Source organism: Crinia signifera, chromosome 5 (assembly GCF_055691185.1).
Source record: "Crinia signifera chromosome 5, ASM5569118v1, whole genome shotgun sequence".
In the NCBI taxonomy this organism is placed as follows: Eukaryota; Metazoa; Chordata; class Amphibia; order Anura; family Myobatrachidae; genus Crinia; species Crinia signifera.
This window is the reverse complement of record NC_139221.1, coordinates 198,575,552-198,588,220: the sequence shown is the minus strand read 5'-3', so window position 1 is coordinate 198,588,220 and position 12,669 is coordinate 198,575,552. Positions and strand designations below refer to the sequence as shown.

At 45.4% G+C, this 12,669-nt stretch overlaps 1 protein-coding gene across 2 annotated transcripts in view; it reads left to right on the top strand.

Moving 5' to 3' along the window:
* Positions 1 to 780: 780 nt before the first annotated feature.
* The window catches only part of LOC146080769 (uncharacterized), a 95,626-nt gene continuing 83,737 nt past the window's right edge, over positions 781 to 12,669 (top strand). The window contains exon 1 of one of the 2 annotated variants that reach the window (XM_083188416.1): positions 781 to 962. The gene's annotated coding sequence lies outside the window, so the exon portion shown is untranslated. The remainder of the gene's footprint in view (positions 963 to 12,669) is intronic. The other variant, XM_083188415.1, reaches the window with a different exon arrangement.

Here is a 12,669-nt window from a genome sequence, read left to right as displayed (position 1 = left end):
TAAACATTTTACTAATTAACTAAAAGAGGTGTGTATTTTTCATACCTTTAAAAACTGGTTCTGCAGCACCCTCACGATAGCCTTGCAGGTGTCAGGAATGATGCGTCCCCAAGTTTGAGCAGAGCAGAGGGCCCCAAAAGCCAGATCTTCCAGGGACCGCCCTGTAGCCAGGAACCTCAAAGTAGCCACCAGCCTCTCCTCAGCATGTATAACCTTCTGCATCTTGGTATCCTGCCCCTGGATATAGGGAGTCACCAAACCCAGCAACTCTTGGAAGGCAGTGTCATCCATGCACAGGTAGTTCCGATAGTCTTCGAGGTTGTTCTCCCTAATTTCTGGCAGCAGCGACATGTGCGAGAGAGGGGCTCTCTTCATCCGCCACTCTTTCAACCGGCAGGACTTCACCCTCCTCCTTTCCTGATTCCTCTCACGTCTTAACTTCAGATAGCCATAAGCTAGCAGAACTTTATACCGATAAGGATCCATCACCACAGCAGATATACACCAGCCTAATCACAGAGCAGAAGGGTGCAGATAAAAATGGTGCCTGCTCTGCTTTATAGTCAAGCTCAGCTAGTATCCTATAATCCAGCTCAAAATTAAGTTTGATATGATCTGGCTGTGGTGGAAGGGCTACACTGGCTGTCCCTTGTTCTCAGAAGTACATTAGAAAAAATAATATAAAGAAAAGAGTAAAGAGATATTCAGAGAACAAACCAGCAGCAGCCCTGCGGAGAGCAGCCTCTGGCTGGAGCAGCTGAGCACATCAGTCGCCGGCTCGGAGGTCACCCACAAGCTGTGTGCGTTACTCTGACTGGCGCAGTGAGACCGTACTGGCTTGCATGGTTTCTTCTGTGCCGCTCTAAGTGCGCCGGAAATTACGTGTTTAGGTGGCGCCGTGCTTCCTGTATTTCCTGCTCCTGAGATCAGCCTCGGCCCCGTCTCCGCCACACCGTGTAACCGTGAGTCCTTGTCATGCACGCGGCGCGCCATTCTGTGTTTGCTGTGTGAGAGCTCCCGGATCACTGTAGCCGGTGTACGGTGCCGGAATTGGCGGACCGGTATTTCTCAGGCTAGGCAGCTATTGGCTGGTTATAACACCAGCTGCGCTACAGACAGGAGGTTCGCTGTCCTGGCTTCCAGCGCTATATACTAATATTCATGTGCATAGTGTCGCCAAGGGTGCAGAGATGTTCTGCATAACGTATTTCTACCCTTCCACTTGTAGTGACATGTATATTTTACATGGAGAAATCAAACCAGCCTTTTAAGCGTTATAGTATTTTATTAATTATGCGGCTGGTACACCAGTCATAGCATACCCTGTGTGACATCACACAAGCAATGTGCAAACTCCTGTGCACCTTAACCCTTGTTCCAATGGCCTGCACTTTGTGGGTGGGGAGGAGCATTTTAAGGTTAACCACTTAAGGACACAATAATACAATACAAAAACAGGTGACAGTAGGTACGTGGCGCAGTGCTGCCTTGAATCACAATCCCTGAAGGTACACCTTTACTTCAAAATACAATTGTGGAAAGAGAGTGGGATATCGACACAATGGCGCAAAAGATTTTGCGCCATTGTGTCGATATCCCACTCTCTTTCCATAACCACTTAAGGAGCCTCAATATATATTTAGAACTAAATCATTGTACACATGTGGCAACTTCAATCTGTGCTGACACGTGATCTAACTAGATCTGGACTACATGTAGTCCGTGTCTAGTCAGGCGATGGTGACGCATAGGACAGCGCATCGCCGTCTCTCTGGGGCATACAAATAACTGCATAATTTCTAAGCGAACTTGTCAGATCACTTAGAAAATGGGCTTAAATCGGCAAGTGTGTATGTCCCCTAAAGGTATGTACGCACCGTGCGATTTAGGCTAAAGGCCGATTTTGCCTATTCGATTGTGGCTAACTGTACTTACGATTTTGACAATTGCCTGCACAGTCTATTTTCCCTTGTGATACTGTTGTGAGGCCCCACGGTGACCTAAACACTGCAATTTTGCATAACTTCGCACTATGTGCATACCATAAAGGCCCATACACACTGGGCGACTTTGAGCTGAAAGTTGCTCAAAACATCCAGTTTGAGCAACTTTCAGCTCAAAGCCGCCCAGTGTGTATGCCCCGGCGATGAGCGCTGCTGCGTGCTCCCACATCATCACCGGGAAAGCCGCTCATCTGCTGGTATTACAAGCAGATGAGTGGCTTTGAGTACGGCTTTGCATAGCTCTGCAAAGCTGTCCGCCCCCCCTGCTGTCAGCGCCAGGCAGGGGGAAAGTGGCTCAGTGTGTGTATGCACTGAGCAGCTTTCCCCCCAGCAATGAAAACGATCATTGCTGTCCATACTCGCTGGGCAAAATAGCCCAGTGTGTATGGACCTTTAGTCAGTCAATATTATTAATATTTAAAATCAATTTACAGACAACACATTTATATTTTCTTTACTGGATTGGGACACTACACAAATATTCAACAACAATTTGCAACAGTAAAATGGTGTCATTTTTCACCGCATAATATTCAAAATACTGTGCAGTAAAAAATATACTCTATATCAGTGATTTTCAACCTTTTTACCTTGCGGCACACTAAATAAGATTTCAAAATTGGCCCCCACAGGAACAAACCTACTAGTGTGCCACAGCACAGTGGTTGATAAGCACTGCTCTATATGTTTACATAAGTAGTAAATGTCCACACTTGTGGATATTTTTATGTCGCTGTATATTCTATATATATTTTTTGTGTGAGTGCTGACGTGACAGATTTGTGATTCAATAGCTGGCTGCATGGGTTAATGTGACAATTCTTCAGTGGGCAGATAATATTGTTCATACATATGTGCTCACTTACTAGTGCTGTACAGAATGCGAATTTCTGCACCCATTAGTGTGCCACTTTTTCATGGCATACATGCTGCAGTAAGCTACAGCGCAAGCAAAAATATCAAACAACATATCTGTATGCTCTCTACATATGCAGAAATAGGACCACAAGATGTTGTTTCCAGATGGGACAGAAAATGTAAAGAGTGCATGCAGCACTTGGCGTACTGTGTCAGGCATGTGAATGGAAATGTGCATGCTTTGTTGTAAGCCAAAAATTACACACCTGTATGCCAAATGTGTGTTAAGGCCCCCTGTACACTATGCCGACTTACCCTAAACGTAAAAGAAAAAACATAAAATATATAACAATAATAAAAATTTAAAAGATATCAAAAATAGGACTTACATGAAAAACAATAAAAAAGATTGAAAAACCCTCTTACTGTCCCTTTGACAAACATGTAGATCAGGACTCGACAAACCCCGCCATGGCGACCAGAATTTACACCCTGGCGACCAGATCCAGTGTTGACCCCCCCCCCCCCCCTCTACGTCGTGGAGTGTCCTCAGAAGCGGGAAGCCGGGGATGTCACCACGGCTCCAGCCGCCCGCCTGCAGCCCTGCTGTGTTACTTCCTGCCCGGCGTCCACTCAGTGTGGCACTTGGTGAGAGGGAGTCTGCTAAGTGTAAGTGCGGCAGCCGGCTCCCCTCCCCTCCCTAATTCCTGCCCGCTGACGCTGCAGACCGCAGGGTGTCTTTCTTCATTAGTGATTATCGCCGCAGCCATCCGAATGTTCTATATGTGTGGTCCCACTGCCGCGCTCGGCCATTTGTACTGCAGCCCAGGGGCACAGCACAGTCTGTAGACTGATGAGCTGATGGCGGCAGAACCACACATATAGTACAGGCGGACTGCACAGCACAAGTAGTTGTGCATGTTCCCAGCAGGTGGTGGTGCCTAGCCCTCCTACCGCCGCTAAGGCACTGATGCAGCTGCCCCTTCGCTGATTGCGAGTCCCCTTGCACCCTCTGTGAATATGTGTGTATAATATAGAGCTAGCTGATATATATCTCGATCTATCTATCTATCTATCTATCTCAAGGGGAATGCCAGATTTGTATTTAACACTAGAGAGTTTCCTGTACTCATTGTTATTAGAGGATGAGTCCAGGAAGGTGGGGGCTCAAAAATGGTTGGGGGGGGGGGGGGTGTCACCAAATTACTGCCTTGCCCCAGGCATCAGAAATCGTAGTTTCGGCCCTGCGTCCACCTGATTGCGGCAGTTGGTGAGAGGGCACCTGCTAAATGTAAGTGCGGGGGCCGGCTATATTAAATCTGCTCTCCCCTGCCCTTAGCTCTGTACACCTTGCATTATCCCCTGGCAGACCATGTTAACCCCATTGGCAACGAGCATGTAAGTGGAACCTATGTGGCATAATATGTCATTACAGCATGTTGTATTATATGTAATAGGCATTACAGTGTGTGTTGTATTGTGTAATGAGCGTTATGCTGTTTGATATAAATGTGTAGTGGACGTTACAGCGTGTGGTATATGTAATGGTCATTAGGGTGTGCGTAAATTTTTGGCGCACCCACGGTCCCTATTAATATATCTGGCTCCTACATTTTTATCTTGGTTCCTAGACTTTAAAGAAATTTGTCAAGCCCCGATGTAGATAAATAAGTAGTACAATAGATCAGGATAAGTACACAAACCTAAATCAATAATATGATAGTATAAATAAGAAAAATCTGAATAAGGAGAGGATGGATACTAGATCAAAAAGGAAGCAAGAAAGACAAGCAAAACACTGAGAGAACTAGAATATAATAGTGTGATATTAGAAATAACGCTTGTAGAATAGGCATTGAATCAAACAACCAGAAGGAACCACCCCTGACAACGGTTACTATGGTCAATAAATAAATGTTGTAATAAGCTGCAATAACAGCGGTAGCTAGATGCAGGGGCGCACTTAGAATAACTGCATACTGCCGAAGATTGTGGCCCAACAGTAGGGGTATCGGAACATTAACCAGGTTCTATAATATAGCAGAGCCACGGCAATAGAGATACACGGCTCACTTGAAACAAGAGGGAAGGTGTGATTCTACTCAGAGGTGGCAGGGAAAAAGATAACGGAGGTTAAACACTGCAGTAGCAGTAAAAAAAGGGGACTCACGTGTATGTGGAAACGGCTTTTGAAATATAAAGCCGGTGGCGCCAAATGGCAACTACACAATATGAACATGCAGCACACAATGTAGTGGCAAATCACACAAAAAATAAAGTGCATAGAAGCTGCATGCTCATAGCGATTGCTCTAAAGCCATAAATAAAAGAAATACCATAGCATCGTAATACATTAGACACTGCATGCTCATAGCGATTGCTCTAAAGCCATAAATAAAAGGTATATAAAATGAATACCATAGCATCGTAATACATAAGACACTGCATGCTCATAGCAATTGCTCTAAAGCCATAAATAAAAGGTATATAAAATTAATACCATAGCATCATAATACATAAGACACTGAGCACTACAGTGACACAAATAAAAGATAGTGCCACACAGCGAGTCACCACGTATCTCCAAAATCTATTAATAAATAAGTAGTCCATAAATCACCTCTGACATACCTGAAAATTAAAACCCCACTAATTAATAGCAATAAGGGGTCCATATACAGGGACACGGACTAGCGTCCTTACGACCGTGACGCCAATTGGACTGCCCAGGGGAAACGCAAATACAAACAATACCCTCATAGTGCTTGCAACCGTGTCTGGGGAGACACCCTAGCAATTGGAAACTCAGTATATATAAAAACAACACATATATTCATAAATTATTAAAAAGGGCAATGTGATACCCCTTTCACACCACATTTGTAAAACGGTATATTGCCGTTTTTATTTCCATTTTAAAATGTTTAAGGCTGCAGTGGGAAAGCACCAGAGTTTATTTACCGGTTAAAGATAACCGGTATTTGAAAACGTTTAAAAAGCAGAGTGCTACCCGTTTTAGAGCCGTTTTTTATGCAGTGAAAATGGCTCTGAAACGGTATTTGGTAAAAACAACAGATTACAGACCTATGGTAGTCTGTCCTCTGCATTCTGCCTTGAAACGTGTTCAGGGATTAAACGGGTTGACTGATGTGAATGGTATTTAAAATGGTAATCTACTGCAATGTAAAAAAAAAAAATGCTTTTATGTTTTGAACCAATATTTAGTGAAAAAAAAGTTATCCTATTTTTTTATTATCTGATAGCAGCTCACTTTTACCATTTGAGCCGCCTGCCCCATGGAAGCATAGACACCCAGTGGGACGGCCATACAAATGCTGGGCGTTCCCGCTGCCTGTGCGACCGCCTCAGCAAGTGTGATACTTACCAAAGGCGTTCGGACAGGTCTGCACATGCGCAGACCCGCACCATCGGAAACAGCCTGACCGAATGAGTCTGAATCAGGCCCTTTGTTCACTACACTTTGGGCTATTCTTGATACATCTCTGCGTGTAGAGTAGTATCCAAGAGGTCCCATGTTCGGAACTTGAGCCAAAGGCCGATTCCTCAGAAAGTGAAATTATACTCACCAGCAATTTATTCATATTAAATCTACACATTCGTGAGTATAAAACCACGTTTACAGCACCTGAATCCAGGTTTTTGCATGGGAGGCAGTGAAAATGCTCCCAGTTGAAATATCCTTGGTCAAGAGACCTGGAATTTCCACCTGGGAAGCGAGCAAGGTTCAACACATTCAACCTGGCTCATGGTGCAGTGTATACGTGTAACCTCGTTCACTGCAATGAAATAGACAGCGCTGGGAGATGACTCCTCTCCCAGCGCTTGCTCGAGACCTGTCTCCACTGCCGTCACCTTCCCGGCATTATGCCGGGTACAGGCAGCAGTGTAAAAAGGATCACAAGCCGTGTCCAAAATACCGGGTGTGATCCAGCTTTTTGGTATAACAGTTGTATAGGAAACTACTTTCATTTACCTCTACACTACATTTTGGTTTATCATTACATTCAATATAGAAGTTCCAAATCATAAAAAAACTATAGTCAATTATAACAAAGTTTCACAACATATTGTAGCCATTTCCATGTACCTTCTCTGTTCACTCTACCACCTAGTATGCAGTATTTTTAAATGATATATGACATCTGGCATATAGCTTAAACATGCACAGAAATATTAACATTTAAATATGCTTAGCAGCTCTGTCCCATTCATCACTGTGAAAGGAAACATTCACAGTAATGTACTAATCATCACAAAACGGAACCACCACAGCTCATCTTTGTAGTCTGGATATTAAGATAATTATTTTAGTTTGCTCTAAAATAGGGAAAAACAAGGGTCTTATGCATCACACAGATCATACTAAATCTGGGAAGTAGTAATACCCCCTTGCATTTGCCACATGGAGACTGTATCCTGAGTGTAAAACACCTTATCCTCCTGTGTTGGCCATTTCCACTGAACAGTTATACCATGCTGAATCATTACTGAAACTTCAGCTTCAGACCCAATAAGCATTGTCCCCTTCCTAGGACACTGCTGTCCATTGTAAATTACCATAAGCCAGTTTACTTTTTCATTGGAATTGAACTGGATTAAACTGGAATTCATTATTAGATGAAACTTCATTTGCATACACCTGTATGTTGCATACACCTAACTGTGCGGAGTTAAAATATATATATATGGGAAGCAGAGACGGGCGGCACTCAGGTAAAGGTGAACAAAAACCAAGAGGGTTTATTTGTGCATACAGGCAACGTTTCGGGGCTGCGCCCCTTTCTCAAGCCAAACGACAACAAGACATTGGCTTGAGAAAGGGGCGCAGCCCCGAAACGTTGCCTGTATGCACAAATAAACCCTCTTGGTTTTTGTTCACCTTTACCTGAGTGCCGCCCGTCTCTGCTTCCCATATACCAGGGCAGGAGACATCCTGCTCGTAGGAGGGCACCAGGGCAGCTTCACCTATCAGCAACAGGGAGTGCCAGATACAATTGTCATTTATTTATTTATATATATATATATATATATATATATATATATATATATATATATATATATATATATATATATATATTATCCAATATTCCACCACAAGCTAAATTTAAAGTGATATTTAAGAATAGACTAATAGATTACAATATGGCAGCCCCAACACTAACTTCCCAGAGGGCCAGGGAATCAACAGAAAGATACACAACCCAATAGTGGTATGGCGCCCATTGTATATAATTTAGACCATATAATTCAGGTAAGAAGGTCCTCAATTTTCAGTGAAGTAAGCAAAGACGTTCATCCAAAGGGTGTAATTATTTGTTTCTTCGAATGTTGGTACAGAATATAAAAGTTGATGCTCAATTAAGGGTACATAGCAAAAGGGATTTTGCTATGTACCCTTGAATGAGGGTCAACATTTACCTGAATTTTATGGTAAAAAATATTCTCCCCGTACTTGCGTGGGTTTCCTCCGGGTACTCCGGTTTCCTCCCACAATCCAAAATATACTGGTAGGTTAATTGGGTTTAAACAAAAATGAACTCAAGAGTGAATGTGTGCGCATGTACATGCGATAGGGAATATAGATTGTAAACTCCACTGGGGCAGGGACTGATGTGAATGTTCACATAATCTCTGTAATGTGCTACGGAATATGCGTGTGCTATATAAGAAACCGTTAAAAATAAATCTACCTTTGATATTCCTGGACTACTTGTTGCATTTTTGCAGATTTTTATAATTTATGAGGAATGTATTTTCACCCATTGTGTGCAGGTCGTGTGCTCCAACATATCATGAGCCGATCGTACAATCGCCTTACGATCTGCTCACGACCTGAATTGTTTTGGTGTGTACAAGGCATTAGGGAAAGGAAGGCCATTGAATTCTGGTTACAGTAACTTGTATCCAAAGGCATAGCTAATGTCTTATATACCACGAAGGCAGAGGTAAGGGTTTTGGTGCAGTTAATAGGACATTGTAAAAAAATAAATAAAAAAAAAAGCAATTTCATATTGAGCCTGGTATACAACTTTATCCGATGTATTAGGATGGAGTCTGATTCTGTGGGCAAGAGTACGAGGGGACATCCTTGTTATGCCCTATTTATTAACCCTGGGGTAGCCAACCCTAGTCCCCGAGAGCTACCAACAGTGCATGTTTTGCAGGTCTCCTCACAGAATCACAAGTGAGCTAATTAGCTCCATCTGTGGATCTTTTAAAATGTGTCAGTGATTAATGAGTGCAGCTGTGCAGCAGCTAGGTTGTCTGGAAAATGTGAACTGTTGGTAGCTCTCGAGGGCTAGGGTTGGCTACCACTGTATTAACCTGTCTAAACATTTGTAATATTGGGGCAGATGTATTAAGCCTGGTGAAGCGATAAACTAAAGTAACATAGTAATTAAGGCTGAAAAAAGGAGTTAGTCCATCGAGTTCAACCTAAGAGGAAGGAGGTAAAACACCAGCCAATCAACTCCCAACCATTGGTGCTGATTCTGTGGGTGCTCAAGGGCCCGAGCACCCATGGAAATTGAGTCCGAGTCCCACTGCTGGGCCGCCGTATTAACTTGCTAATTTGCGGCTGCAGCACCCGCATCGCTGGACCCGCCACCTGGCAAGTAGTATGCCAGGATTGTGTATTCCGTCCGCGGAGTAATATGCGGATGTGGGCCGGCCAGCATGTGCATGCTCTGGGCGTGCTGTGTGACTGAGTAGCATTTATGTATTTGGCATTGTGGGGTTATTTATGTATTTGGCATTGTGGGGGCATTTATGTACTTTAGCACTGTGGGGGCATTTATGTATTTGGCTGTAATGTATAAAAATGGGAACTCTGCTGTCGTAATTTGAATATTGGAGACAATTGTGCTGTGTAATATAAATTGGTATTATTTTGAGGCCACGCCACTCCCCTATATTTTCGGCATGAGCACCCACCAGCAAAAACATAAATCGACACCTATGCTCCCAACTGTCATATTTCAAACACAGCTGATGGCTTGTGCGTTATCTACTTCCACTTTATCTCCAGTTTATCTCTTCACCAGACTAAATACATCTGCCCCGTTGGGTGTTAACAGACAACGGTAAAAAGGATGTGCTTGCAAGCTTAGGGGGATATTCAATGTGAGGGTCACGGCAGTTGAGCTTGCTCGACCGCCGTGACCCAGTCCCGTTCTCGGTCAGCTCGACCGAGAACATGCAGGCGGGATTCAATGTCCCGCCTGCAGCGGGACGAGAAGGGGGCGAGGAGGCCGGGAAGAGTCGATCTGCAGCCGGCAGCTCGTCACTTCCCGGCCGTTCTCGGCAGAACGAGCCCAACAGCTTGTGATGTCGGGCTCGTTCTGCCGAGATACCCTGCTCAATGCTGTCGGGGAAGACCGTATTGAATAGGGCCCTGCGGGCATCTCCTCGACGGGAGATGCTTGCCGGCGATTGAATACCCCCTTAAAATCTATTGGAGAAATAGAAACCAATGTTAATGAACTTGATGTTTAGTTATAAGTAAGGTATAGTAAAAGCCAGGGATTTAGATTTTTTAGATGATATGTCAACTGTGCCTCTTACCTGAAAGAGTCATAGACCACCTGATCAGATGGTAGTAAGCTGGCTAGTAAAGGCTTTAATAGATAGTGACAGGGTTGTCAGGAAAGTACCTGGCAGGGATATATGACAGCAGGGTATGTTTGCATTGCATCCATGCCAGGTATTAGGTGTCAACAAGTCTAAAGCAAGCCTGACTGCAGACACCTGTCAGTTGATTTTACTGTAGAATGCTTTTAGAGACAGATAGATACAGGGCTCCTGATGCTGGACAAAGTAGCCAGGTTATAGGCTGAATGTGGTTAGTTTTAGGGGTTTTGGGACTTTCTGGTCTCTGAAGGAATTCACACAAAGGGTGAGATTTAATAGGATGAGAGATTCAGAAAGTGAGAGATTTGGGAAGAAATCTCGGTACTCTTTACCTAGAACGGCGCCCGCGATCAGAATCGCGGGCGTCGGGGGTAAAAAATCGCGGTAATCGCGGGTAAATCGCGGGTACATCAAAATCGGGTACCCGCGATTACCGCGATTTTCCCATAGGGAACAATGTTAAAAAGCCTGATTGACCGCGATTTTACTGTAAAATGCCTCAATGCCCGCGATTTTCCCATAGGAATCAATGTTAAATGGGCTACAGAGCCCAAATAGCCCCAATTAACCCTTAAATGTCCCCCCAATTTTTGTACGCCACCCCACGATCCACGCCAACCCGAAGCGTGGCGAGCGGCGGCGGTACGCGTCCACCGACCTTTTCATGCCCTACTATCCACGTCGGCGTGGAGTTGAGAATAGAATAGTGTGGCGAGCGCAGCGAGCCACCGAGCCCGAAGCGTGGCGAGGGGACGCGGATACCTTCACAGGTAAACGCGTCCCTTCGCGGGCTTCACAGGTGTCCGCGTCGCCACGGACACCTGTGAAGTCCGCGAGGGGACGCGTATAACTGTGAAGGTATCCGCGTCCCCTCGCGGGGCTCGCTGCGCTCGCCACGCTTCGGGCTCGGTGGCTCGCTGCGCTCGCCACACTATTCTATTCTCAACTCCACGCCGACGTGGATAGTAGGGCATGAAAAGGTCGGAGGACGCGTACCGCCGCCCCTCGCGGGCTCGCTGCGCTCGCCACGCTTCGGGTTGGCGTGGATTGTGGGGTGGCGTACAAAAATTGGGGGGACATTTAAGGGTTAATTGGGGCTATTTGGGCTCTGTAGCCCATTTAACATTGATTCCTATGGGAAAATCGCGGGCATTGAGGCATTGAATGCAAAATCGCGGTCAATTAGGCTTTTTAACATTGTTCCCTATGGGAAAATCGCGGTGATCGCGGGCATCGCGTCGCGGCCGTTTATGTGCTGCCCGCGATGTCGCGATCACCGCGATGGGCGCCGTTCTAGGTAAAGAGTACCGAAATCTCCAGTTTTTTTAAAAGCGGCAATAGTTTACACGGCAAAACCAGTATGATTTTGCAGTGTAAATGATTGCCGCTTTTAAAAAACTGGAGATTTCTTCCCAAATCTCTCACTTTCTGAATCTCTCATCCTATTAAATCTCACCCCCTGTGTGTAAAGACCTGCTGTGGCCTGAGGTATGTCCTGTAACTACTGCTGACATTCTCATAAGAACTGCCTGTCTGTTAAACCGGTGGAGAAATAAACCAGTACTCTTTACTTAGCACGGCGGCCATCGCGGGCATTGAATGCACTAAAAAATCGGGTGCGACGCGATGCCCGCGATTTCCCATAGGGAACAATGTTAAATGTCTCAATTGACCCGATTTTCCTGTTCAATGCCTCAATTGACCCGATTTTTCTATAGGAAACAATGTTAAATGGCCCACAGAGGCCAAATAGGCACCCTGAAGTGTGAAATGGCCCCCACAATTGTTAACGCCACCCCACGATCAACGTGAACCCGAAGCGTGGCGAGCGCAGCGAGGCCGCGAGGGGCGGCGGTACGCGTCCTACGACCTTTTCATACCCCCACTATCCACGTCGGCGTGGAGTTGAGAATAGAATAGTGTGGCGAGCCACCGAGCCCGAAGCGTGGCGAGCGGACGCGTTTACCTGTGAAGCACGCGAAGGGACGCGTTTACCTGTGAAGGTATCCGCGCCCCCTCGCGGGGCTCGCTGCGCACGCCACGCTTCGGGCTCGGTGGCTCGCTGCGCTCGCCACACTATTCTATTCTCAACTCCACGCCGACGTGGATAGTGGGGGTATGAAAAGGTCGTAGGACGCGTACTGCCGCCCCTCGCGGG